General features: G+C 35.4%; 1 long non-coding RNA gene across 2 annotated transcripts; it reads right to left on the reverse strand.

Annotated features, from left to right (window-relative positions):
- Positions 1-2,811: 2,811 nt before the first annotated feature.
- LOC135831503 (uncharacterized) lies at positions 2,812-27,573 on the reverse strand. Of its 2 annotated transcripts, none has more exons than XR_010556186.1 (9): positions 27,084-27,573; positions 26,826-27,016; positions 26,562-26,739; positions 26,321-26,473; positions 25,959-26,214; positions 25,645-25,799; positions 25,301-25,482; positions 3,611-3,778; positions 2,812-3,540 (listed from the first exon to the last, which is right to left on the reverse strand). It is a non-coding gene; the product is annotated as an uncharacterized LOC135831503 (long non-coding RNA). The 2 variants fall into 2 exon arrangements; XR_010556187.1 differs by having other exon boundaries at positions 26,321-26,491.
- Between the last annotated feature and the right edge of the window lie 121 nt (positions 27,574-27,694).

The raw sequence follows: 27,694 nt of genomic DNA on the forward strand, positions 1-27,694 counted from the left end.
ATCATCATCCAGACTCACCTCGAAATAAATCAAAAAGAAGGAAAATTATCAAAATCACTTTTTTCACTATCATTTTGGCAGTGAGACATTTGACCCATGCGACATATGACCCATGCGACATTTCACCAATGGTTTTATCAATTTTGGATTTTCACAAAACGACATTGGACCCATGCGACATTTAACCCATGTTCTGATGGATGTCTGCATCACACCAATATGCGACATTTGACCCATGCGACATTACACCCACATGAATATCCGATGTGAAATAGACATTTCGCCCATGCGACAATTGACCCAGGGTAATTCAAAATAGCGACATTTGACCCAGGCAACGATTTAATTACAAATTGGGACAATTGACCCATGCGACATTTGACCCATGATGTTATTAATGCTGCCATTTCTCCTTTGCGACATTTGACCAATGCGACATTACACCCATCATGAAAAGCAAAAATGGAACGACATTAGACCCATGCGTCATTAGGGCTCTATATAAACCAGGTGAGCGCATCCACCATTTTGTTCCCTGAAGTGATAACGAACCAGTAATTATGCATACAATTTCTTATGTAAAAAATGCAATTTTTTAAATTGTTCGCGAGTTTGGGTGAACTGTTATGCAGTCTTAAATTAAAGACAATAAAATTCCCTATCGATTGATGTTAAATTTTGATCATTTCGCGTAAAAATAACGATTTTATGAATATTTCTATTTTACTGATTTTTGCATACTACGTACGTCATCTTTAAAGTAAAAATACTCGAAATTTTCAGTGGACACATAGGTATTTTATTACAGTAAAATGTTCGTTATTTTATCCTCTTTAAAATGAGCTATTACCGAAAGCTCTACATGCAACTGTTCAAAAGTTTTCGAAGTTGAAAGTTGCGAAAATCAGCTGCGGGCAGTAAGTATTTGACTTTGAACAAATTTTACTCAAAATTTTCAACGGACACATGGATATTTCAATACAGCAAAATGTTCGTAATTTTATCGTCTTTAAAATGAGCTTATAACGAAAGTTCTACCTCTCATCGTTCAAAAGATCTTGAAGATCAAAGTTGCGGAAAGTAAAATACTGATCAAAACTAAGTGACTGATAACAGTGATAACACAATTTGACCACTTTCCGCAACTTTGAACTTCAAAAACTTTTGAACGGTTGAAGGTAGAGCTTTCGGTAAACAACCATTTTAAAAAGGATACAATTACGAACATTTTGATGTATTAAAATACCTACGTGTCCACTGAAAATTTCGAGTAATATTAGTTCAAAGTTCAGTACTTACCATCCGCAGCTTGTTTTCCCAACTTTCAACTTCGAAAACTTTTGAACGGTTGCATGTAGAGCTTTCGGTAATAGCTCATTTTAAAGAGGATAAAATAACGAACATTTTGCTGTATTAAAATACCTATGCGTCCACTGAAAATTTCGAGTATTTTTAGTTTAAAGACGACGTAAGTAGTACGCAGAAATCAGTAAAATTGAAGTATTCATAAAGTCGTTATTTTTTCATGAAATGATCAAAATTTAACATCGATCGATAGGAAATTTTATTGTCTTTAATTTGAGACTACACGTAAGTTCACCCGGACTCGCGAACTATCGAGAAAATTGCATTTTTTACGTGAGAAATTGTATGCATACTTACTAGTCCGTTATCACTCAGGGAACAAAATGGCCGATGCGCTCACCCACTTTATATAGAGCCTTAGCGTCATTTGACCCAGGACGTTGTTATTTTTGTAATTTCTTCTTTGCGACATTTGACCCATGCGACATTACACCCATAATGAATAGCAAAAATGAAACGACATTTCACCCATGCGTCATTTGACCCACAGAGTTTGATTAAAGGGGGAATGGGAAACGTCAGTGTTGCAATGTGACGGAGGAAAGTTTTCCCAACATATTCAAACAATGTTTATCAATACTCCTTCCACCAGGTAAGTAGGCAACATATGCTGAGCACAACTACGTATGTTTGCCGCCCTTTTGAATTGAAGAGTGGAGCATTTAAGGTTATGCAAATCTTCTATCAAGATCATTTGTTTAGCTTGTGTCGTTTCAGCACTTCCCTTAGTGTTGGGCAAAAATCGATTATTTCAAATAATCGAAAATCGATTAATCGGCCAAAAAAATAATCGCGACTCCGATTAATCGGTGAAAAAATAATCGATTAAATCGATGATTTTCGATTATTTTTTTATCACATTAAAATGTTCAAAATTGCTGAAAAAAACGTAAAAATGTTAATTAATTGACCGTTGAAATAACAGAGAATGACAGAAATGTGATTATTCTGGAGAAAACGATGAAAATACAAGATGGATTGGTCAATATTTCTGTTTTCACGGTTTTGAAAATTATCCTTTTTCAATTTTAACGCCAAAAAACGCAAGATTGTGATGAAATTTACGCCAAATACCCTTTAAAAACATGATCGATTATTTTTTTCAAAATAATCGATTAATCGGAAGAAGAAAAAATAATCGCCAAACGATTATTTTTCAGGCCGATTAATCGATTATTCGATTAATCGATTAATAATCGGCCCATCACTAACTTCCCTATCCCTACAGACACACAATAATTTCAAAGTCAAATCATCTCAACAAAATCAAATTTATATACTCGTACCTACGTAATTATTTTATACGATTTTGTTGCGTTGTTTTAATTTTTCTCATTATTTGCAGGCATACATACGATTATCACGGAAAACACACAATACAAAACTACTGTACAAGCCATCAAGTGTGGAAATCTCAAGCGACCAATTCAATAGGAAATCGTGAAATTCTAACATGGATAAAATTTATTTTTCGACAAAGAACAATTTAGCACTGCAAACCTGCATGTAATGATCTTGTCTCACATCTTAATCCATATTCACATCAATTAATCATCTAAATAAGAATAATCAATCATTAATGTACCTTGTTCAAATGTGTATTTTTTTCTTTTTTTTTTCATTTGAAAGCGTAACTCTGTTTGATTCACAAAAAAAAACAACTGCAGTGAGATTAAAGTACTTGACAAAATTCTGTTAAAACGAAATATCACTGCCTACTATAACAGTAATTACCTCATTTTTTAAAAATGAATGAAAGATAAAAAAAATATTAAGGCGACAAATACATGGTGCACATCACATATGCTATTATTTCACAGGGAAAAGAAATGAAAAAAGCAAACATCGGTATCTTCATAATAATCTTCACAGGAAATATTCATTAATAAAGAAAAAATCGTATCAGTGAATGTACCAAAAAAAATTGTTTCATAATACAAGTTACATCTATGTATAACAATTTATTTAAATCCGTGCAAAAAGTCCTCACTACGCACGCGATGTACGTATAAAATGTACAAGATCTTTTTGAAAAATTATCTGCTGCTTTCTGTTCACAAGGGGCATTTTATTCACGACGTACCCTGGTTTGTCACGATTATTTCGAGTATTTCCACCATCGAATATCATATCCGCTGTACTTGGCGCTTTCACGTCATCCTGAACGTTTTGAAGCTGTAAAACCGTATGAAATATTGTACCTAATCCAAGCAGTTTTATTTTGAAATTATTTTTATAAACTAACATTCTTCTTCCAAAGTCAACAGATCATCTTCACAATCAGCAACCGCATCTTCGTCGCCGAATATCACCAACATTATGTTTTATGTTCCTGGATTTGTCGACCTTTAGCTTCGAACATTCTAGGATGCACGCGATGATCGATGTTGACTTGTTTGTGATATCGACTTTCCTGTAAAACATCATCGAAAAAATTCTACATTCTGACCATTTGAATATTAAGGTGGTCTAAAAGTGATAAGATTTTTGGTAAAGATTTAAGAAACTAACCTACTTTGATTTTTTTGGAATTTAAAGAAAATAAATAAAAAACCTACACCTTCTAGCTGTTTTGGTAAAAAAAAATCAAGAAAATTGTCATCAAATTTTGAAAAAGCGAGAATTTTTGATAACTTTTTTTTAAAGGGGTGTGTAATTTTATAGAATTATTGACAAAAAAATGATGCTTTTCAAATCAAGACTTTTGGGAAATTTTGAAAAAAATTTGATGGCTATTTGCTAAAATGGAAAAATTGTTGGTCGTTTTTCTCAAATAAAACCAGAATTTTCAACATAATTTGGCAAAAAGTAAGACTTTGACCATTTAAGCAAAAATAAATACTTGAGCATCATTCAGTTCTTGAATAACGTGCGAATTTTCCTATTTCACATCACAAACGACTAAAAATTTGGTTTCACGATACCCTTGGAAAAATTTATTTCCTCTGGAATCTAGCGAAACGAATGGAAACACATCGTCCGATGAACTGTGGCCATCTTTGTGAAAGTTCAAAAAAGTGTTTTGTTCGTGCGACACATGGAATAGTATGTTTATGCTGACGCTAAACAGGAATATGACGTCAGATTTTTGATAGGACCCCATCCACGGCCCCAACAATTTTTTTGGACTTTTACCTATTGGAGGAGGTTGTGGGGACTGGGTGAGGTCGATTTGAAAAACTATGACTATATTCGTGCTCAGCGATATCGAAAACATACAATTTCATGTGTCACACGAATATAATCTTTGTTTTTTGGATTACCCGCTATGGAAAGGTGCTGGGGGCAATGGATGGGGTCCTATCAAAAATCTGACGTCGGGGGTGCTCCCCCTCCATTAAGAGATCCCATCTCGAAACTTGAATACTTCAAAGAAGCATCAAAAGGTACATAAATATGGAAATATTTTCAAAATTTTAAATGGTAGCTCACACTTACAGCGCCATTTTGAAATTTAAACTTTCAACTTTTGAAAATTTCAAAATGCTTAAAAAGTTTTGAATGCAATGCGCTTTTGAACTGTTAAATCAGTTTTGAGTTTTGATCAAAGCATCATAGTTTTGGAGGAATGGTCTGCTGAAGTTGAGTACCTCGAGACAATGTAAAAATAATGGAAGCCCCCCACCCGCCCCCTGAGGGGGCTGGCACCAAACTAATTGCGGGGTTCTTACTAACTGGATGGGTATATGTATACTGTAAAAAAATTTGAGCGAAATCAAAAGACATGACTCAAAAACGTTGGTCGAGTTGACATGGAATGACCCAGTATTAACTCCCTCATATGTGATTTCATCCTGTAAACGTCGCTGATGTTCAGCATAATTTAATATAATTCGATTTTCGTAAGCTAAATGACATGTGATGATACAATTATCCTAAAAACTATTCCGATCAATTATGTCAGTTTTATTTTCATTTTTTCCATGCAAACATTCATGAAATAGGCAAACGAGACGAGTAATAGGGCAAATAGTCTAAAAAATATATGATTTTTCCTCTTTAAATGGTGAAAAGGACACTTTGAAAGACCAAAGTAAATGTAAAATATTAAAACTTCTATTCTGAGCGCCCAATTCCGTGTAGCGATTTTGAGAATTTTCAGTATCTTTTTCAAAAACACCACCTAAATACCTATTATAACACTGCAAGTGATTTTTTGACGAAAAGCGGAAATCAAACTTTCAAAATAAATAACCTTCCATCTCCAAGCTTCGCTCAACGGTGGTAGGAGGGTCAAAAGGTCAAAATCTGACCTTATTGTTTCTCAGCTCAGGGGCCCAACGTCAACGACGAGCACCCCCACCTTCTGAGTTTTGTTCATTAAATGTAACAAAATTTTTGCCCTACAGAATTTAAATTTTATAGATTTGAAAAAAACATTGTTTTTTCAAAACGAAATACGTAATTGCTGGCAAAAACTTGGCAATTAAATCTAACAAGGCAACCTCTTGAGGTGTCCGCCTCCGATTTGAACGGGACCGCGATTTTTGGAAAGAGCATGGTCTGAAACCCCCAAAAACCAAATTTTCATGTAAACTCAAAAATTGATGTTTTTGTTGATTTATGCCTTTTTCAAAAACGTACGTATTTGATCAGCAAAAATGATCAAAATAAGTCCTTAAACTGCTATCAAGTCCCCAAATCCAAATTTAACCATTTCCAGCCATTCTGGATCCTCCAGCGCGATTTTTCAATTTCTCCAGAATGTTTAATTTGCTTCAGAAGACGTGAATATGAAGTTGGGCAGCTGAAAATCGAGTTGTGGGTCATACTCGACCTGTTTAACGAATTTATCCACATTTGACCCGATTCTGGAGGGGACACCTCATAAGTGGTTTTTCACCAGTTTTTTTTCAAAATAAAAAAATAAAAAATTTCTCGTTTGCGAGAAAATTATCGAAATATGCGCGAATCGCTGTATTTCGTAATTAATCAAGCCCACGAGGGTGAATTTCCACATTTCCAGCCTTTCTGAAGCCTCTAGAGAAATTGAAAAATCGCGCTGGAGGCTCCAGAGTGGTTGGAAATGGCGAGATTACCTCTCGGGGGGTTAGTTCATGACAAAATAGGTCAAAAAACCACTCTTAAGGTGTCCTATCCAAGATCGGCTGAAATGTGGATAAATTCGTTAAACAGGTCGAGTATGACACACAACTCGATTTTCAGCAGCCCAACTTCATATTCACGTCTTCTGAAGCAAATTAAACATTCTGGAGAAATTGAAAAATCGCGCTGGAGGCTCCAGAATGGATGGAAATGGTTAAATTTGTACTTGGGGACTTGATAGCAGTATTAGGACTTATTTTTATCATTTTTGCTGATCAAATACATACGTTTTTGAAGAAAGCATTAATCACCAAAAAAAGTCATTTTTGAATTTTCAAACGTTCGCCTTAGTCCGGCATATGACAATAGGAGTAATTGCACCCCCCCGCCGATCCTCCGGGACAACTTTTTTCTTGAAGGGGACATCCTAAGGAACATTTTAAAGCAAAGTTGCCAAAAAAAAAGTTGGCCTTACTTACAAAATGGCGGCCATTTTGATTGACAGGTCAGCCGAAATCGCAGATTTTGCGTTTTAACATAGGACTTGCACGAACTTTTTCAAACTTTATAAAAGTAGATCGAAAGATCATACAAAAATTTATCACCTGTCAAAATTTCAAGTGCTAAAGTGCGTTTTTCGATTTTTGGTGAATTTTTGAAAATCGAATTTAGGCCAAAAATGAGGGAAAAAATCAAAACCTTACCAAATTGACCAAAAAAGCTGAAATTTGAGATATACCCTATTTTCGACATGCCAAATCGATTGGAAACGGTTTCAAACCGTTTTGAGCAGTTCTGGAGCCTCCAGCAGATTTTTAAAACTCGAAATTCCATCAAATTGGAGTTGTAAAGCTAAAATTTATTCTAAAAACTAATTTCAATACGCTACGAAGTACTGCAGGAGAATTTCAAGTCGTTTTGGAGCCTCCAGCGACTTTTTGAAAATTCCTGAAACCCCCAGCAGATTTTTGAAACTTGAAATTTTCATAAAAATGGAGATGGAAAGCTGACATTTACTCTACACTCCAATTTTAACACCCTCTGAAGACGACTTCAGGTGGGTTCAAGTCATTTTAGAGCCTCCAACGACTTTTTTGAAAATTACTGGAGCCTCCAGTAGATTTTTGAAACTTGAAATTTCCTCAAAATTTTATCAAACCAAGATGGAGAGTCGAAATTCATTCTGCAAACTAATTTCAATACGCTACGAAGTTGACTGTTGGTGGATTTCAAGTCGTTTTGGAGCCTCCAGCAACTTTTTGAAAGGTTGTATGACTTTTTTTGGAAAATTGAAATTCCCTAAAAGTAGCTGGAAGCTTCAAAACTATTTGAAACCACCATGTAGTCTGCGAAGTAAATTTCAGCTTGCCAACTCCATTTGGTAAATTAATGTTGGAAAAATTTAAAGTTTCAAAAATCTACTGGAGGCTCCAGTAATTTTCTAAAAAGTCGCTGGAGACCCTAAAATGACTTGAACCCACTTGAAGTCGTCTTCAGAGGGTGTTAAAATTGGAGTGTAGAGTAAATGTCAGCTTTCCATCTCCATTTTGATGAAATTTTGTGAAAATTTCAAGTTTCAAAAATCTGCTGGGGGTTTCAGGAATTTTCAAAAAGTCGCTGGAGGCTCCAAAACGACTTGAAATTCTCCTGCAGTACTTCGTAGCGTATCGAAATTAGTTTTTAGAATAAATTTTAGCTTTACAACTCCAATTTGATGGAATTTTGTGGGAATTTCGAGTTTCAAAAATCTGCTGGAGGCTCCAGAACTGCTCAAAACGGTTTGAAACCGTTTCCAATCGATTTGGCATGTCGAAAATAGGGCATATCCCAAATTTCAGCTTTTTTGGTCAATTTGGTAAGATTTTGATTTTTTCCCTCATTTTTGGCCTAAATTCGATTTTCAAAAATTCACCAAAAATCGAAAAACGCACTTTAGCACTTGAAATTTTGACAGGTGATAAATTTTTGTACGATCTTTCGATCTACCTTTGTAAAGTTTGAAAAAGTTCGTGCAAGTCCTATGTTAAAACGCAAAATCTGCGATTTCGGCTGACCTGTCAATCAAAATGGCCGCCATTTTGTAAGTAAGGCCAACTTTTTTTTTGGCAACTTTGCTTTAAAATGTTCCTTAGGATGTCCCCTTCAAGAAAAAAGTTGTCCCGGAGGATCGGCGGGGGGGTGCAATTACTCCTATTGTCATATGCCGGACTACCTAATATCAAGATATGATGTTGAGTAGCTGAAACACTCAAAAACGTGTTTTTTGTGTCATGGCGCGATAGTTTTGAAATTTTGTGTGTAGACCTCCATAAACGATATAAAATCGAAAAAAAAGTCTCAAAAGCTGAATTTTGGGGTCATAGGTACCCCCTGCCCGAGTTTTTGGGGTGAAAGAAGATTGAGACTATGGGTAAGTACCTCGCGCTGAACACAAATATGAAGTTGCATTTGCAGTTGGACCCTCCTAAGGGCCACATTTGGCAACCCAACTCCTCGAATGTGGCCTTTAGAAGGATTCAACTGTAAATGTATCTTCATATTCGTGTTCAGTTGGGTTAATCGCAAATAATTCGCATTAATGATGCCAACATATTGCAAGATATCATTTATAAAACTGAGGCAATATTTGAGAACGCAGTGGTGCCCGTGTTTTGGATTTAAATAATTCGAGAAAAATCGTCAAACCTTTAGTCAGTTTACCTATAATAATGTTATCTGAATTCTGTTCGCAAAATATCATGATATTTCCAAAATGAAGAAATTTTCAGCTAAGTAACCTTGATGGACGGTGTATGCGATGGTATGAATGATGCGAAGAAATGAATGTTTCCTAAGAAAAGGCAATAAAAAAAAAAAATGGTCGGAGCAGGTAACAGTTGTCTCAGTCATCACCCTCGCCTCGTCCCTTTTTACTTTTACAATATAATAGTAGTGAATTTCTCTATCTCCCTGTCTGGTATGCAGACACTTCGGAGTTTTAGTATAATACACGTACATCCATATATGTTGTGTGTGTAGAGTTTCATTGAACACCACTAAGAACAGAACGTTATGCAGTCTTTTCATCGCGTCAATAGAGAAACTTCACACTGGTGAAATCTAATTTCAAAGCTACCTATTTAGATGGTTTATCTGTGTACGAATTACCTACTTACTATAAATGATCAAAGCGTCAAATAATTTAGAGAATTTTTTGTACTTCTTGAAAAAAAAATGTCACACCCTTCTAAAGGCCCTGTTTGAGGAGAAGGGTTGCCCAAAAATAGAATTTTTTGTTTAAAATGTTTCATTATAGCGCTATTTATGCTGTACAACTTCCTGATCATGGTGTAAGTGCTACAATGAAACATTTTTCACAATAAAATCAATTTTTGGGCAACCCCTCAATGTGGCCGTCATTTGGTTTTAACTGCAAATCTAACTTCATATTCGTGTTCAGTAGGTTCGATTCGATTCATATGCTACCGATACCCATATTTTCAAGCATCTTTCCCTAAAAATGGAGGGAGGGGGTGCCCATGGATTGAAAATGGTTGTCTCTAGACGTTATTTGATTTTCTACTGTTTTGGAGGCCTGCATGCGCAATTTCAAAACTGTATCACTGGCAGTATCGCATTTTTTTGGTGGAGTCATGATAAAAAAAAAACATTTTTGAGTGTTTTTTGAGTTTTTGAAGATGCCCCACCCGGAGGAAAAATTTGAAAATGATTACAATGTTAATAGCACACATGCAGGTATATTTTTGGAAGAAAAAAATTTTGTATGCTCGAATTAGGTTCGGAAATATGGTGATTTCAAATTTTATTCTACTAATATCTCCCCCCTGGGAGACCAAAAAATTTTGAAAAAATTCACGTGACCAGACTAATGTTTCCTTTATATATTATTTTGAGTGACTTCGAAAATTTTTGTTCAAAACTCGTTGAAGTATGATTTTTTTCCCGAAAGAAATCGTTTTTTCGCTACTGTGGGCAAGGGGACGGGTGGGAGGGGGGATTTTTTGGGTTCGACTTTTTTAAAAGGTACTCAGCAATGTTTCATCAGAATTTCAAAACTTCGAGGAGAGGAGTATTTCATGTATGTATTTTATTTGGGAGTAACTAATACCCTTTCAAAGCTCCATCATATTTTTTGTTAATGGTTGTGCGCGACTTCATGATGCCCATTGCTTTACTATTTTCATACTTCGTTAATAATGTATACTTACAAGGGAACCTCTTGAGGTGTCCGCCTCCGATTTGAACAGGACCGCGATTTTTGGAAACAGCTAGTTCTTAAACGCCTAAATCCCAATTTTCAGCTGCCCAAGTTAATTTTTCAATTTTTGGCAAATTTTTGAAAATCCAAAATTGACTATTTTGGTGATTTTTAAAGATATTAAAAAAAAAACAAATACGTACTTGATCAGTAAAAATGTTCAAAATAAGTTCCAAAACTGATACTAACCCCCCAAATCCAAATTTCACCATTTCCAGCCATTCTGGAGCCTCCAGCACGATTTTTAATTTCTCCAGAGCTAAAAATCGAGTTGTGTGTTACACTCGACCTGTTTAACGAGTGCATCCACATTTCAGCTGATTTTGAGAGTGACACCTCAAACGTGGTTTTTTAACCAGCTTTTTTCAAAATTGAGAAATACAAAAAATCAAAAGTTACCGTTTGGGTGGAAGTTTTCGAGATTCGCGCGAATCACTGTATTTTGTCCAAAACTAACCCCCCCCAAATCCAAATTTCACAATTTCCATGCGTTGTGGAGCGTCCAGCGCGATTTTTCAATTTCTCCAGAATTTTGAATTTGCTCCAGAAGCCGTGAATATGAAGTTGGCAGCTAAAAATCGAGTTGTGTATTGTACTCGTGTTTAACGGGTTCTATATATTCACGCCTTCTGGAGCAAATTAAAAATTCTGGAGAAATTAAACATTGTGCTGGAGGCTCCGAAACGGCTGGAAATGGTAGAATTTGCGCTCCGGGGGTTAGTTCTTGAAAAAATGCGGTGATTCGCGCAAATTTCCAGAGTTTCCACGCAAATGGAAAACTTGATTTTTTTGGATTTTTTAATTTTTAAAAAAGCTGATCAAAAAATCACTCTCGAGGTGTCACTCTCAAAATCGGCTCAAATGTGGATAAACTCCTTAAACAGGTCGAGTGAATTACACAACTCGATTTTTAGCTGCCCAACTGTACATTCACGCCTTCTGAAGCAAATTCAAAATTCTGGAGAAATTGAAAATCACGCTGGAGGTTCCAGATGGCTGGAAATGGTGAAATTTGGATTTCAGTGATTGATGTTAGTTTTGGGATTTATTTTGACCATTTTTACTCATCAAGTACGTACTTTTTAAAATAATGTATAAATTTCCAAAAGCAGTCAATTTTGAATTTTCAAAACAATGTTCGCCAAAAATCGAAAAATGAACTTGCGCAGCTGAAAATTCGGTTTTGGGAGTTTTAGACTATGCTCTTTTCAAAAATCGCGGTCTCGTTCAAATCGGAGTGTGAAACCTCAAGAGGTTGCCTTGTCAGTCAAATGTAAGACAACAGTAAATGGATTGAGATTTTTTTCTATTTCGCTGTGGTTATCGATTCGTGGGGGTCTTCTTTTCGAAGTAGAAGTTTTGAGTCATATGTTGCAAAATTTGACGACTTTGGCTTCTTTTTTTCTAAATTTGCGATTCCAACTGACAAAAAATTACACATTATGTACCTCCTCAGTTTGGCAAATCATCTGCCCTAATCAATTTGGAATGCGGGTCATTCCATGTCAACTCAACCAAAAAAAGGTAATTTCGAAAGTCATGTCTTTCGATTTCGCTTAATTTTTTTTTTACAATATCTACCCACCCAGTAAGTAAGAAAGCCGCAATCAGTTTGGTCCCAGCCAGTTTGGTCCCAGCCCCCTCAGGGGGCGGGTGGGGGGGCTTCCATTATTTTCACATTGTCTCCAGGTACTCAACTTCAGCAGCCCATTCCTCCAAAACTATGATACTTTGATTAAAACTGATTTCACAGTTCGAAAGGGCATTAAATTTTGAACTTTTTAAGTATCTTGAAATTTTCAAAAGTTGAAAGTTGAACTTTCAAATTTCAAAATGGCGCTGTAAAAGGGGGCTACCATTTAAAATTTCGAAAAAATTTCCATAGATGAACATTTTGATACTTTTTCGAAATATTTAGGTTTCGAGGTGGCACTCGTTGACCGAGGGGGAGCACCCCCCACCACCAATTTTGGGTGAAACTTTCAAAAGAAAATCTGGGGCATGTGATATATTGAATTGTATGTTTTCAGCGACACTGAACACGAATATGACGTCAGATTTTTAATTGGACCCCATCCACGGCCCCCGGCACCTCCCCAAAGGGGGTAAAAATTCAAAAAAGTGTTTTGTTCCTGTGACACAAATAGTATATGTTTTTGTAACGCTGAATACGAATATGACGTCAGATATTCGATTGGACCCCATCCACGGCACCCAGCACCTCCCCAAGGGGGGTTAAAATATTCGTGTTCAGCGATATCGAAAAAATACTATTCCATATGTCACACGAATCAAACCATTTTTTCCACTTTTACCCCTTTGGGGAGGTGCTGCGGGCCATGGGTGAGGTCAGTTGGAAAAACTAAGGTCATATTCGTGTTCAGCGATATCGAAAACATATTATTTCATGTGTCACACGAATCAAATACTTTTTTGAATTTTTACCCCCTTTGGGGAGGTGCCGGGGGCCGTGGATGGGGTCCAATTAAAAATCTGACGTCATATTCGTGTTCAGCGTCGCTGAAAACATACAATTCAATATATCACATGCCTCAGATTTTCTTTTGAAAGTTTCACCCAAAATTGGTGGTGGGGGTGCTCCCCCTCCGTCAACGAGTGCCATCTCGAAACCTAAATATTTCGAAAAAGCATCAAAATGTTCATCTATGGAAATTTTAAATGGTAGCTCCCACTTACAGCGCCATTTTGAAATTTGAAAGTTCAACTTTCAACTTTTGAAAATTTCAAGATACTTAAAAAGTTCAAAATTCAATGCCCTTTCGAACTGTGAAATCAGTTTTAATCAAAGTATCATAGTTTTGGAGGAATGGGTTGCTGAAGTTCAGTACCTCGAGACAATGTGAAAATAATGGAAGCCCCCCCACCCGCCCCCTGAGGGGGCTAGAACCAAACTGATTGCGGCTTTCTTACTTACTGGGTGTGTAGATACGTATTTTTAAAAAAAATTGAGCAAAATCGAAGGACATGACCCAAACGTTGGTTGAGTTGACATGGAATGACCCATGCCCAACTTGTGATAGAATTGGATTCACATAGGCCGAAGTTAATTGCGCAACGCCTTGTACAAATTTTAAACTGCTGGAGAGTAGTCAAGTTTTGGTGGAGGCTCCACATGGGCTTGAAAGTAGCAGAAATATATTGGATTAGGTAGAAACATGAGAATATGTAAACTGATTGTAATATTTTTGCTCATGTCTTTTTTACACTTATTGTTGAAAATGAATACACTAATAAGGCTATTGGGTATTTTCAAGCTCTCTACGTGTTTTCTTTTCTGCGGATTTTATCCGCGACTGACTGATACAACACTAACACAATAGTCCAGAGAAGTCAATGTCCACCAAAAGCCACCGCCTCCTTTCTTTTTTTAAAAATTCCAGAAATGCTGGCGCCGATACAGCTTGCAGAATGGTAAACGACAGTTTTAGAGGGTGCCGTGGTACTGTCTTTGAAATTGAGAAATGTAATTTCTAAAAAACACTGCAGGCCATAATGCTCTCGGCATTATGTGGCAGGATGTGTATACGAGTATATGTATACTGTGCTGTATAGGAGACATTATATTTGTAGTGGTGAGTATTCTAACGCAGTGATTTTTTTTGAATAGTAGTACCTAGTATCACGATGCATATTAACAATGAAAATGAAACGGAGCAGGGAGGGGGGGGGGTAGGTGATGTAGACATCAGACTTTTGTTTGAATTTTACAAGCGGACTAACTTTTTCTTGAAACCTTTAATAGAAGAAGAGAAACAAAGCTGAATCTATTAGTGTAGGTAAAATAAAATAGCACGTTCCTGCATCTTTAGACCTAATTCTGAAAACCATTCATATGCACGAGTACTTAGCTATGTACCTATACTATTTTGTATTGCGAAGGATAGAGGCAACCTTATCTGCACCGACAACTTGATGTAAATTTTTAAATCGCGCTGGGATAAGAACAATGAACATTTTCCACAACATGAAGAAAAAATTACGTCACTCATTGATTTTTCGTTATGTATTTTTTACATCAAACTTTATGTAATTTTTTACATTATAATTTTTGTTCCAGGATTGATGTAAAAAAATACATCAAGTTGTAAAAAAAAGGTTTTAAACATTTCGATGTATTTTTTTACATTTATTGTAGTACATTCGTTGTTTTGAAAGGGATATAAGAGTAGGTATTCAGTGTTCGTTGTAGTAAACATTGCGAACGCTGCAGTTCTTTTAAAACTCTTTAGATACCTATTGTATACCTACATATTATGTATTATCACGTTCATTTTGGCGGCTAGCTTTGACCCTTACTTGGTGCAATAAAACTGTCTATAACTTCATTTTCAAAGTAGGTCGGTACATCAACTCTCCGGAAACTGTATTTTTTTCATCTTTATTTATTTTTTTTTAAGGGGCAAACAAGTGAATAGAATTTAATACAATGACGCGGTCATTGTGTATGGGGTGGTAGGTTTTAATATTTTCTATGAAAGTGACGACTCGTTTTACTGTAAGTATTTATATTTTTTAGAAAATTCCCCTCTCTTCGAAAGCCTATTTCTCCCCTCTAAGGGCACCATCGGAATAATACGCTTTCAAGACGAACTTTAATGAATATACTTCAAATATCCAAGTGTTGAACATTTTAATGCTATTTCGGGAACACGTCCTAAACGGACGAAATTTTAGGAAAAAGCGCAAAATATTTGTCGCAAATTTTGAGGAATACCTAACTCAATGTTAGAATTTGAATGTAGGTACCTACTTGACCCGAGCAAAACGATGGCAAAAGCTTTCGAAAACTTATAGTTACAAAAAGGGAAAATTTTGGTTTAAACGTGGCCGCGGGGGCCTCTTGGTGTCTTGGAGCCCCTTGCAATAGCCGGGTAACAACATAGGCCAGTCCGCCACCGTTACCGAAGTACTAGTTGTCTCATTTAGATTCTCGAAAATATGGTTTTTGGATGTTTTTTGAATATCTTTTTTAAACACTTTCTCGTAATCCCCACCACAAACTTTCAAAACACCAGCAGTCTTCTCTCTTCAAGTAAAATCCAAAATCCATTTTCAAAAACTACTATCCTAGTACATTATTGTGAATTTTAAATCTGCCAAAATCCGTGTAAAAAAAACAAACCTACTGCGAACGCGATCGAATTCGAACTTAATAGGTACCTACCTATATTCGATAGTTGATAGGCCGTATTTGTTCAACGTTGAATATTTGTCTTGAATTTTTCTCAATTTTTTTTTTTCAAGATACTCGAACATTTGTTTCCAAATTTTTTAAATAATTTATTTTATAACTCAGAGCGCGCGACGCGACGCTGGCATTACTCCACCACCTGATCGTGGCGCCGAACTGGGTTCACCCGAAGTTCAAATTTAATTTTTCGTATTCAGAAAAATTAGTCTTAAGCGCTTGAAACTTCGAAAAGGAAAAATCGGGGAAATTAGTTTACTTAAAAAAGTGCGTAAAATCCGAAAATGACCTGGTTATTTTTTTCGAAAAACAGTACGGATGTCGCTACGAACGCATGAAGTATTAGGGTGAAAACAGCCATTTTTACAACTTTGACCGTCTCTCCTGACCACAAAAACCACGCATTGTCAGATTTAAAAAATTCACTCTGTTATTTGTTTTTGGGTCTTAAACTATCGATTACGCTCATTTTCAACCCAAGCACAAAAAACAAGTTCAAAATACGTAGTTGTCTAGGCCTAGTGTAATTGCAAGGGAAAGTTCAACAGTACCTACCCCACTGCATTTGTTGAAAATAGTTCAAAAAGTTGTCAAGTACCTAAGTTGATTTTATAGGTATTAGGTTAAACTTTAAACTACGAAGTTTCAAAAACTTCATCATTTTCTTAAGAATATTGCTAGGCAAGAGGAAATGTTCAAATTGAAATAACTTGTCTTCTAGTACATATTATATAGCAATCCATGCACAATAAATTGCAAGAGAAGTTGTTTTTTCATTCTACTTTTAGATGATAGTCTGGAAAATTTTGAAATTCACGCGAATCGCTGTATTTTGTCCAAAACTAACCCCCAATCCAAATTTCACAATTTCCAGACATTCTGGAGCCTCCAGCACGATTTTTCAATTTCTCCAGAATTTTCAATTTGCTCCAGAAGGCGTGAATATGAAGTGGGGCAGCTAAAAATCGAGTTGTGTGTTATACTCGAACTGTTTAACGAAATAATCATCATTCGACCGCACTAAACAAGAAACAGGATAAAAATCAAAATCCTTTTCAAAGGAAATTCCACCTCCCTTCTTTCTATACTTACCCTTAAAGTAATCGCCAAAAAATTATAAAAACATCCCTTTCCGTCTCAAATGGCATTGTCCCTGCGATATTACTGCAATGGGCTTGTATTTTCATTTTGAACACTAAAACAAATTCAGCTGGGGTGAAATTTGTTTCAAACTCCCCTTTTTTTATGGTGGAGGCTCCCTCCGCCTTTCTGTAAAATGCTATTACCCATCAACTTATTACTGCTATCGAAAAAAATTTCAATAAAAAAATTCTGATCAAAGTACTGCGCATAGTTACGTATTAAGTAGGTATCAAAAATCCACTATCTACAAGACAGTCTTCCTTTTCTCTCAACTCATGAGAATTGTGCCAAAAAAATACTGAAAAATAATTTCGATTTGTATACAATTTCAATTCGGTCAAATGTGAAAAGTTCTTATAGGGCAGTGGAACAGAACCTTTCTGAAAAGGGAAACGTTATTTTGACAGTATGATGTGATTTTTTACATCAACGTTGGGGTGAAAAGATTTTCTGCAACATGATGTGAAAATTATATCATCAATTTTTTCATTCCGGCGCGGCGTTGATGTAAAAAAATCACGTGATAAGGTATTGCGAAAAAAATTGCAGAATTCAGCATTTTTAATGTAGGTAAGTGATTTTCTACATCGGTTGTTGTTTGAGGGTTCAGAAAGCTGTGTCTAGGCCAGGTGAAGCGAGGGCGAATTTTTTTGGGAAAATTTTATAATGAATTCATCAAGATCTGCATTTTTGGTAATTTTCAGTCGTTTGAAATTTCGATGTGAATTATTTCACAAGTTAAAAAACGATTTTCTATTAAAAAATATCAATTCACATTCATCAAAGGTAATGTCGCCGACTTTGCGGACTCGTCAAGGTTTGGCGGGAAGGAAGGAGTTTCGCGCGCTCTGTCCTTGACTACTCAGTGCTCTTACTTCTCCTTGATGATTTTGCAGGTATAATATCGATATTTTTTCAATACAAGGCGTATAAAAACATCGAATACCTACCTTTTTTACATTAATGCAATATAAACAAACAATTCCTTGTTAACTTTTTGCGATGTAAAAATAAGTTGGTGAAATTGATAACATAGGTATGCATTCAAACGCAATAAATGCTACCAACTTGGGCACAAAAGGTATAATGTTAAGTAGGTACCTAGGTACTAGGTGTAGAGGTACCGCGTACTCAATATTCTTATGCACGTATAGTGATCCTAGCGCAACATAGGTTGAAGACATAATAATTCGTGTACTTTGAATTTACTGCCAAATGAGTGTGAAAGTTTCCAAATAAAAAAGAGAGATGCTATAAACAATATTAGGTAAAATCAAGGGGATGGGTAATTCTCAAAAAAAAGGTCAATTTTGATGTGCATAATTTTGAAAAATAAAAATCATTTTTTTTGGAAAATTTGAAGTGGGAATCATTTGTATAGGTGTCCCAGATCCATGTTCTAGTGTTGGACTCAATTCAATCCCCTCCACTGTGGACCCCGGCCTCCTTAAAACAGCGATAATTAGGATTCGACCCTCATCGATGTGTAATATGTCGATTGATATGTTTTCGAGGTCGTAGAATTCGAATCTGGAGTTATTTTTTATGTAGAGGTGGAGGGTGAGGCGTGGGGAGGGGGAAAATGTCAAATTTTGCTTATATTATCGTGTAATTATGTCGATTCATGTTTTTCAGGCCGCAAAGTTCGAATCTGGACTTATTTTTTTGTTAGGTGTAGAGGTGAGGTGTGGGGAGGGAGAAAATGTCAAATTTTGCTTGTATTACGGTGTAATACCTCGACTAGCGCGATAAAAGTACAGCTGTCTGAAATTTCGCCAAGTCGAAGGACAAATGGGTGCTGGACAAGTCGAAGGACAATCTCAACGTTTTTTCGTTTCTAGCCTTACCTACTGGACATTATTCGAGTTTGAACACGTAATAAATGCGTACTTATCATGTAAAATAACTTCTCTTTCTTAATTATCGTTTTTGGCGGGTTCATCAGGGTAAATAAAAAGGCAAGCCGAAGGACACCGATTTTGCGAAATATCATATTTTCAGAGACAAGCACGATCAGAACGAGCCATTGCGGGGTAACATTTTTATGAGGACAGTGAACCAGTGCAGCCACTCGCCAGAAAAAAATGTTGGATTGGGAAGCTACCAAAAATAATTGAAAATTGCTCTAAAATTTGCGCAAAAAGTGTGTGACAGTTTTCAAATGTGAAATGTGAGCTTCCTATGGACTAATTCCAATTGCAATTTGGACAATAATGGACCTTCGTGTTCTATGATAATGAGTATGTGTCAATTTTTCCCCCAAAAAATGAAGTTCATGACACTTTATAACATTCATTTTCAAAAACATGGTGTGTGACAGCCAAGTCGAAGTACATTTGGGGTATAAAATCGAATGTACACCAATGAAAGGAGGGGCTAAAAATCTCAATGCCACATGTGAAATTTGTGGGGGATGATCCTTGAATGGACCAAAAAAATTCATGCTAAAACCTTCGAGAAATTTGCCATGTACACGATTTTTACCTTTTTTTGAGAATTACCCGGATACAGGAGCAGCGTCATAACAGCGATCTGAAAAGTTCTTTACATCTTTTTCTCTACAAAAATGCTTTGATAGTAATTTCACACTTTTTCTACCACGAAAATGATATGACGTGAGTGAGCCTTTTTCTTTTTTCGGTAGAGGCAGATTTTATTTGGTGGTATTTGCGGGGCTTTAACGAAAAATTTACTAATTTGTCTATGTACATTGTACCTACACAGCATTACTGGAAATGTAAAACGCAATATTATTGAAGTCATTTCTTCACGCTTGAATACCTCTGTATCTATTTGGTAACACAGAAGGATGCAGATCACTCCTTCTGTGTTTAAATTATTCGTGTACTTTTCGCGTAGCCTATTAACTGCTATGAAAAAATACAAATAACCTGCTCTTCTACCTCTACCATTCCCTCACCCACCGTATCATAGAGTATTTTAGCCATCCCCACCAATACTACAAGGTACTATCCTGCGAGTGTATCCTTCGAACTGTTGAACGTGCAAATTGCAAAAGTCATTTCGTTACAGTATATTTGTTGTGGTTTTTCAAATTTTTGTTGTACATTGTGAAGTTTTAATTATTCCAATAACTTGATTTTTCAATTCATTGTATTTTATTTTTTTCTGTGTGAATCATTTTTTTAAAAATTTGCAGTGTAGACCTACTTCAAGTACGAGTAAATCGAAGGTAAGACCAAAATCTGAATTGATACGTCAATTTATGTAGCTACATAGAAATTTTCTTATATTTTTTTAGTGCGCATAGCACACTATTTCATGTTGAGTTTAGTAATGGTTCTTGGATTAAGTAGTGCTTTACGTTACTTGATGATAACTCTCAAGCAGCAGCATTTGAAAAAGCTAAGAGGGTTTGTACAGTTCACTTTTAAAACAAAACACATTCAAGGACGTACAAATGAAAATATGGTTTGATCAAAATTTTACAATGATTTAAAAACCGATTTTTAATATCTAAAATTTGCAATTTATTCACATTTGAAATGTTCGTTTTAAATCTTTAATTTATAGAAAACATTCTTACATAAAAATTTCTGTTTGAGGAGCTGGTAGCGGGTTTCCGAAGTGGCGTAACTGCAAAATTATTCATTTGTGTGGTTGTTTTTTTTTTAAAAATATTTCACTACAATTTTACTGTTTTATCAATCATTTTTATTTTTTAGTTGAAAAATGTAAAAAATTTTGATTTTACGTTCGATTATTAATGAAAACGTTTGCTCTTCTTTGTTCTTGATTTCAATATAGTATAGGGTATATAGGTATACCTAATTACCGCTTTTTTTATTTTTTTAAATTATTTTTTTCATTTCTTGAAAACAAATCTTTACTTTTTTGTGACCTCACTGCACCATGCTGCAGCCACAGATACATATTAAAAAACAAAAAACAAAATGTAGGCATAACATACTCTACACGTTGATACGTACATTAGAACGGTTCGAAAAAAAAACATATCCTGCATTTTGACCAAATTCACAAGCGTGGTACCTTTTGAGTTGAAATGTTGAAAACCAACCAAAAAAATTGGAACCTCACACTACTGAAGGGTAAAGTTGTAAAGTTAAGGGGGCGGAGCAATTGGTTCTCTAAGTTTGGTAATTTTTGAAAAAATGTGTTCTTTGAGCTACACACCTTCTAATCGTGGAGTAAAATTTAAGAAATGGCACTCAAACGATGCCTGTCGATGCGGACTAAAATGTTACAAGGATTCTGAACTATTGCTACATAGCTCGATCTGAGACCACTTTAGTCTACTCTACTATACAAAGTTAAATTTTGAACATCGCGAGATTTGCGATTTTTTTTCAAATGCAAATTGAGTCGTCTCACATTTCACTTTTTTTACTTGTTAAAAAAAATTCAGACGAAAATTGAATTTTAAATATTTGTTCAAAATTAGCGTGAAAAGGGGGTTGATCGAGGTACTTCGACCAGCAGAACACTAATTTGGTGTCAGATTTTTCATTTGACAGTAATATAAGACGACTAAACTTGAGTATATTTTTTTGAAAATTAAAAATTCAAATTTCGTGATTTTGAAACTACATATAACTTAGATACAATAGGGCGGGTGAAAAAAAAAACGTAGGTCTCGGAATTTTCTGAAATTCACATATGTGGTTCCTTTTGAATTGAAACCACCCCAAAACATTTTTTAGCCCCCCGCGGCACCATGGGGCTGAGCCACGTGGCCTCAAAGTGGGCCATTTTAGCTAAAAATTCACGTTTTTCAGGTTTAAAGCTCCAAAATCGATTTTTAACGGCTAGCACTCAATTTGTAGAGTTTGAGATGCTGAATCTCCCTGTGGAGTTCGTATTTTTTTTCTCGGTGGTCGTTTACGTCGGCAACAAGTCCTTGAAAGTACAAAAATTGCTGATTTTAAGGTGTCAGGAAGTTTCCGCGAATTTAAGCCTAAATGGTGTTTTGTAGGGGGACATATCGATGTAGTAAGTTGTATATGTAGTGGAGGGGTTAAATTTAGAATCATCCATATGCCCTCAGATCACTGATAGGGTACATGATTCAACTTTTGTACTACATTTTAGGATTTCATCAATTTGAAAATTTCATCAGATTGCTTCTACCTACTTTTTTCATGTTTTCAAAATTTTTTAAAAATTCAATTTTGAATGACATATGTATCTTGGAAGTACACAAAACCTTTTTCGAAAAATGTGAAAATCGTTCAAAAATATGAAAAAATGATGAGACAATCAAAAAACGACAAAAATTTGAGAAAATGTCTCATTTGCGTAAAATTTTGCACAGACTGCTTGGTTTATTGAAAAGTACCCACCAAGAATTAATCGGAAAATTTCAAAATTGAATCATGATTTGTCAAAACTGCAGAAAGTGTCATAAAAATCGTCAAAATTTAGCCAAAAAAAAACAGTTTTTATTATCAAAATTCTAAGTACGAATTAACCTGAAAAAATTTTTAAAAAAAACTCAAAGACCACAAAAATCATTTTTTGATTCCACTTTAGGCATCGCGTTGATGCTTCTCAATTTATTTTCGATTTTTGTCGTTTTTTGATGGTCTATCATTTTTTTATATTTCTGAATCAAGTATTCAATTAGAATTTTATAGTCCTGTGAATTTGGTCAAAATTCAGGATACTTACCTTCTTTTTCGAAGTACCATAACGTGTAGACAAATACCATTACAGCACGGTTGATATTACACTTCCCTAGACTAAAAGCATTTTTCTATCGTTTTTCTAAATTTAAAAAAAAATGCAGTTCTGTTGGTTCACTTGGAAAACCAGCCACTCATTTCAATTCTATAAATTCAAGTAGTATGTATTTACAAAATTTTGACCAAAATCACTGGTGCAGTATAGGTACCATACTTTGAGTTGAAAGAGGTGTTTCATAAAATGAGGTCAACATTGTTTATGAGCTGAAGAAGGTTTTTTTTTTAAAAAATAATTATTTACAACAATTCCGTCAGAAAAGGACTTCATTTTTCAGTTTTTAAAATCTCGTATTGAATTAGTTTCAGACGTTCAATTTTCACACACGTTACCCGGCTATAGGTGGATAAGTATGGCGAATTTGCCCCCGAGAGCTTCAGGGTTGATATTTGCATGGAAGGTGGGTACCCTTGAGCATCTTCCGTCACGAAAGTTTCAGACCCCCAGACCCCCCCGTTTTTGAGAAACCCCCCCTTTTATGAAATTACAATAGAAATTTTTTTCTCAGTCCCATGTGAACCGATTTTTTCGATTTTTTGGTATGTTGTAAACATCCATAAGAGGTATCCCCACAAAAATTTTCACCCCCCTCCCCCCATATTTACCCCCCAAAATGACGTTTTTTAGCTTTATTTGCCCGTTTTAGCAATGATCATGATTCTGCACAAAAATGGGAATAGCATTTTTAAATGTGTTTTCGACCCCTACAAAACATATATTTTTTTCAAAAAAAAATTTTTGGTGGGTCGTGGTCAAAAATTGAAAAAACTAACAGAGGGGGTAAAAATGAATTCTGGTGTAAATTATTGTTTTTGGTAAATGAAGTGTCGTTTCCATATGAATCGAACCCCCTCAACACGAATATGACGTCCAATTTAATGCTATCCTCAACCACACCCCTCCAGTGCCTCTGCCCCCACCTCAATTTTTACTATTATATTAAAAATTGAGCTATATAATAATATTGGTGTCGTTCTCATATGAATCAAACACCCCGAACACGAATATGACGTCCAATTTAATGCTACCCTCAACCACACCCCTCCAGTGCCCCTGCCCCCACCTCAATTTTTACTATATCAAGAATTGAGCCATTTTCACAATGTTGGTGTCGTTTTCATATGAATCAAACCCTCCGAATACTTCCTTCAGCAGTTGTTGGAACTGAAATAAAAAATAATTACAGTTGGACGCGAAATATTGCAAACGGTATAGATGACATTTCGAATGTGAGAACTCATATTCGACTCGCGTGATTTTTTTCTTTACCAAGCAGGATGCACTGCTCTTGCGTTGACATCCTGGCCAAGTTTGTCTGTTCGTTCGTACAAAGCGAGCAACTTGCGCAGTGTTCCTACTTGTACGGATAAATCCGTATCTGTCCGGATTTTCGAGATGTACGGATTGACTGTACGGATTGCCGTACGGATATTTCAAAAATACGGAAAAAATACGGATTTTCCATCTTTTTACCAATTTTTTACTCATTTTTATAGAAATTTCATCAGAAAAAGTATCAAATCATGAAATCATCAGAAAATTTTGTTTTTTGAAGCATTTTCAGGTGGTTTTGAATGCAATTTTCTCAAAATTTTGGCCCTCGCTTCGCTCGGGCTGTGGATTATTTTTTGCCTCTATTTTAAAAAGGCAGTAAAAAGTGGAAATTTTTCAATTTTTTTCAATTTTTATTCGCATTTGGGCAAAATTTTGCTAAAAACTGCCAAATTTATTTTTGGGCGGTCAAATTTTTCATTTTGGCGCTTTTTTGTGCTTTATATTATAAATCGTAAATTGGCGCTTCGACATCTCAAAAACCTGGCAACACCCGCCGATGCACCAAAAATGCACACCTTGGCCTTTTGAAAGTTGAATTTTCATTGCTTATGTTAGTTGTGTTCAGGGCTGCATACCGATATAAGTACCAAAATACCAATACCGGCAATACCGGCAAATTTTGAAAAAATTTATGAATACCGTTTTACCAATACCAATTAGCAGACAGATGAAGTACCAATTTACAAAATACCGATAACGTTTTTGAAACGGTATTAATACCAAAATACCAATACCGAAATAATTTTCAATGGTATATTTTGGTATTGGAATTTTGTGGTATTTTGAATTTTTTGATTGATTACAAAATTATAAATAAAATAACTAATAAATTACTCATATTGAAAAGCTTGTAAGTGATAATGATGAACCTTGAACTCGCAAATTGAGGTGTTCAAATAAAACAAAAGTGTAATTTCTAAAAAAAATTCAAAAAATTTTGTTAATTTTGGCCTAAAAACACACTTTTTATTCGGTATTATATTGGTACAATACCAATACCAATACCAGATACCGAAAAAAAATCCACAACATAATAAAATACCAATACCAAAATACCAAAATTCGATATCTGTATTGGAGAATACCGAAATACCAATACCATTTTGAGAACTGTATGCTGAATACCAATACCTGGTACCAATACCGTTTATGTTTATCGGTATGCAGCCCTGGTTGTGTTAGAGTTAGATCAAAAAATGCGCTGTACGGATTTTTTTACGTACGGATTTTTTTTTCGATGAAAATACGGATTTTTGCGTTTTCGAGGTAGGAACACTGAACTTGCGCGTCATTTTTTTAAACAATTGTCTCCTTCAAAATCAAAGATTCCTTTTTGCTTGCCGAAAAATGCTTATCAGTTTCTATCCATTCGTATTTGTGGACCAGGTATTTGAGCTGCAACACGCTGCAAAAGTAATTCATGATTAGGTGATAAGTACTGAAAAAAAAAGGATAATCTGATGCGCTAGGAACGTTTGGAAATCACTGTCAGTAGGCTTCATATGATCCTTTTTGTATACTATAACGAAATAATGGCAGAAGATCCTTTCAATTTCAGTCGACTTACTTTTTTCTCTTCGTATTCTTGCATGACTAGCCTTATATGCAATATTGTTCATCAAGGTTATGTAATGCTTTGGTAGCGGCGTCAACTTTATTGGGACTATTATTCTCAATGGATTTCTCAATGTGTTCGATTTCCAACTGGAAAGCTGCGAATTCCTGAAAAAAAAATAACGTGAAACTGAAATCCTTTCGAGCAGCGAGGTATCTTAACAACAAATTGTTTGTGAATATTCAAATATCTGATTGCAACAATAGGCCCAAAGTGAATAACCGGAGAATTTAAATTGTTTATAGAAATTTGATTCGGTAATCTACCTGTTTGCGTTTTTGCAAAGTTTCGCAACTTTTGTCCGATTTCTTTTTCAGTCTTATCATTTCAGCTTCGGCTATTTTCAGTTGTATATCATTGATTGACTGTATATTTTTCATTTTTTTTACTCTCCAGCGTGGTAACCGTTTTAGCGTTTTGTTGGCTGATTCCGCGTACATTCTGCACTGTGTTTCGTCGACGCCTCCGTCATGAATCGTCACATTGAATTACAACGAACAGCATTATGGTTAACGTTGGGCTCTGCACCCGCGTAACAAAAATTTATACGATGAATCCGAAGAAGACAAACATAAATGTTACGATAGATAAATACAACGTAGCTGGTGCGGAATGATTTCAAATTTACCTGCGATCGAAATATTTTCTGTTGAAATGGATTCAATTCCATGATGACTGTTTCTTTCAGTTGTTCAATTAATCCATCTTGAAAATTTATACGATTCATTTCGATCTGAAGATCGCGACCAACACTTGTTACAATATTTAAAATCTGAACTACCTATTTCGAAAATGAATCCTATTCAGAATGTTGAAGAAATCAAAGATTAAAACGAAATTATCACCACGAGCAAATCCGTCGAAATTACCTCAAAATTTTGTATTTCATGTTCGAATTTCTCTACTTGCTTTCTACCGTTGGAAAATGTTCTTTTAGTTTTCTTCATGTCAGGTGACTACATTTTAAGCTGCTTTTTGCGATGGTCCGTCTGCATAGCGCATTGCTGTCGGTCGATGTCAGACAAAGCTGTAGTGGATACCATTAACCTATGGAGAAATATACATAAATAAACATTAATTTTGAATGAAAAGAAAACGGAAACGATTTTCAATACAGCATGAAAAATCTTTACCCATTAACGGATATTCCAAAGTGGCGTTATCTCCTCCACCACAGTCGTCGGAAACTCATCCCTAACTGAGAGCTTGGAGTTTCCGTATGGCCGCTGCATAAGCTTCGAGATTAGTTTGCTCTTCTTCCTTCATTTCATCGAAGACATTTTTCACTCAGTACAATTGTTTCTTTTTGTTTTTACAATTTATCCTGGGAAAGAAATTCATTCAATTCAATGGAGCGTCGTCAAATTAAAATAATTACAGAAAAAACTTACTTCAGCCAAAGTTTTCTCCAATTACTTTAATCGTTTTTCTTCTCTGCAGTGAGGTGAAGTCGGTTTTCAATGTTTTACAAGTGGCAGCCACAACCATAAGTAAATTAACTGAACTTGCGAACTGTAGATATGTATATTATACCTTATCACTTAGCACGTATTACGTATTTTTATGCCGGGATTGCCAGGTGTTCTGATGTTCTGAACTTTCTTCTTGGACAGTGGACACCCGGACGGGTACTAGCATGATCAATTTCGTTTCATCAGTAACTACGCAGTGCACACACACACACACAACACGGGTGTAATTTTCCCCGCATAAATCGAATAACTCCATTTTTTTTTACAATAGTAATTTTTTTTCATTTTTTTTGTTTTGTTTCAGATATTTTTAGAGTTTAAGTTGCCTATGTTTAAAAGCTGGACTTCCAACGATTATTCTTGTTATTATTTAATTATTATTTATGGAAACCAGGGCTTAAAACCACCAAAACCAAAACCAAATAAAACCACCATAACCATTGTTTTTAATCAGTGTTGTGCGTAACGATATTTTTTTTCGTTCCGTTATTTCGTTACGTTACAAAATTAGCATTTTTTTCGTTACGTTT

This window comes from Planococcus citri, chromosome 1 (assembly GCF_950023065.1).
Source record: "Planococcus citri chromosome 1, ihPlaCitr1.1, whole genome shotgun sequence".
NCBI classification, from domain to species: Eukaryota; Metazoa; Arthropoda; class Insecta; order Hemiptera; family Pseudococcidae; genus Planococcus; species Planococcus citri.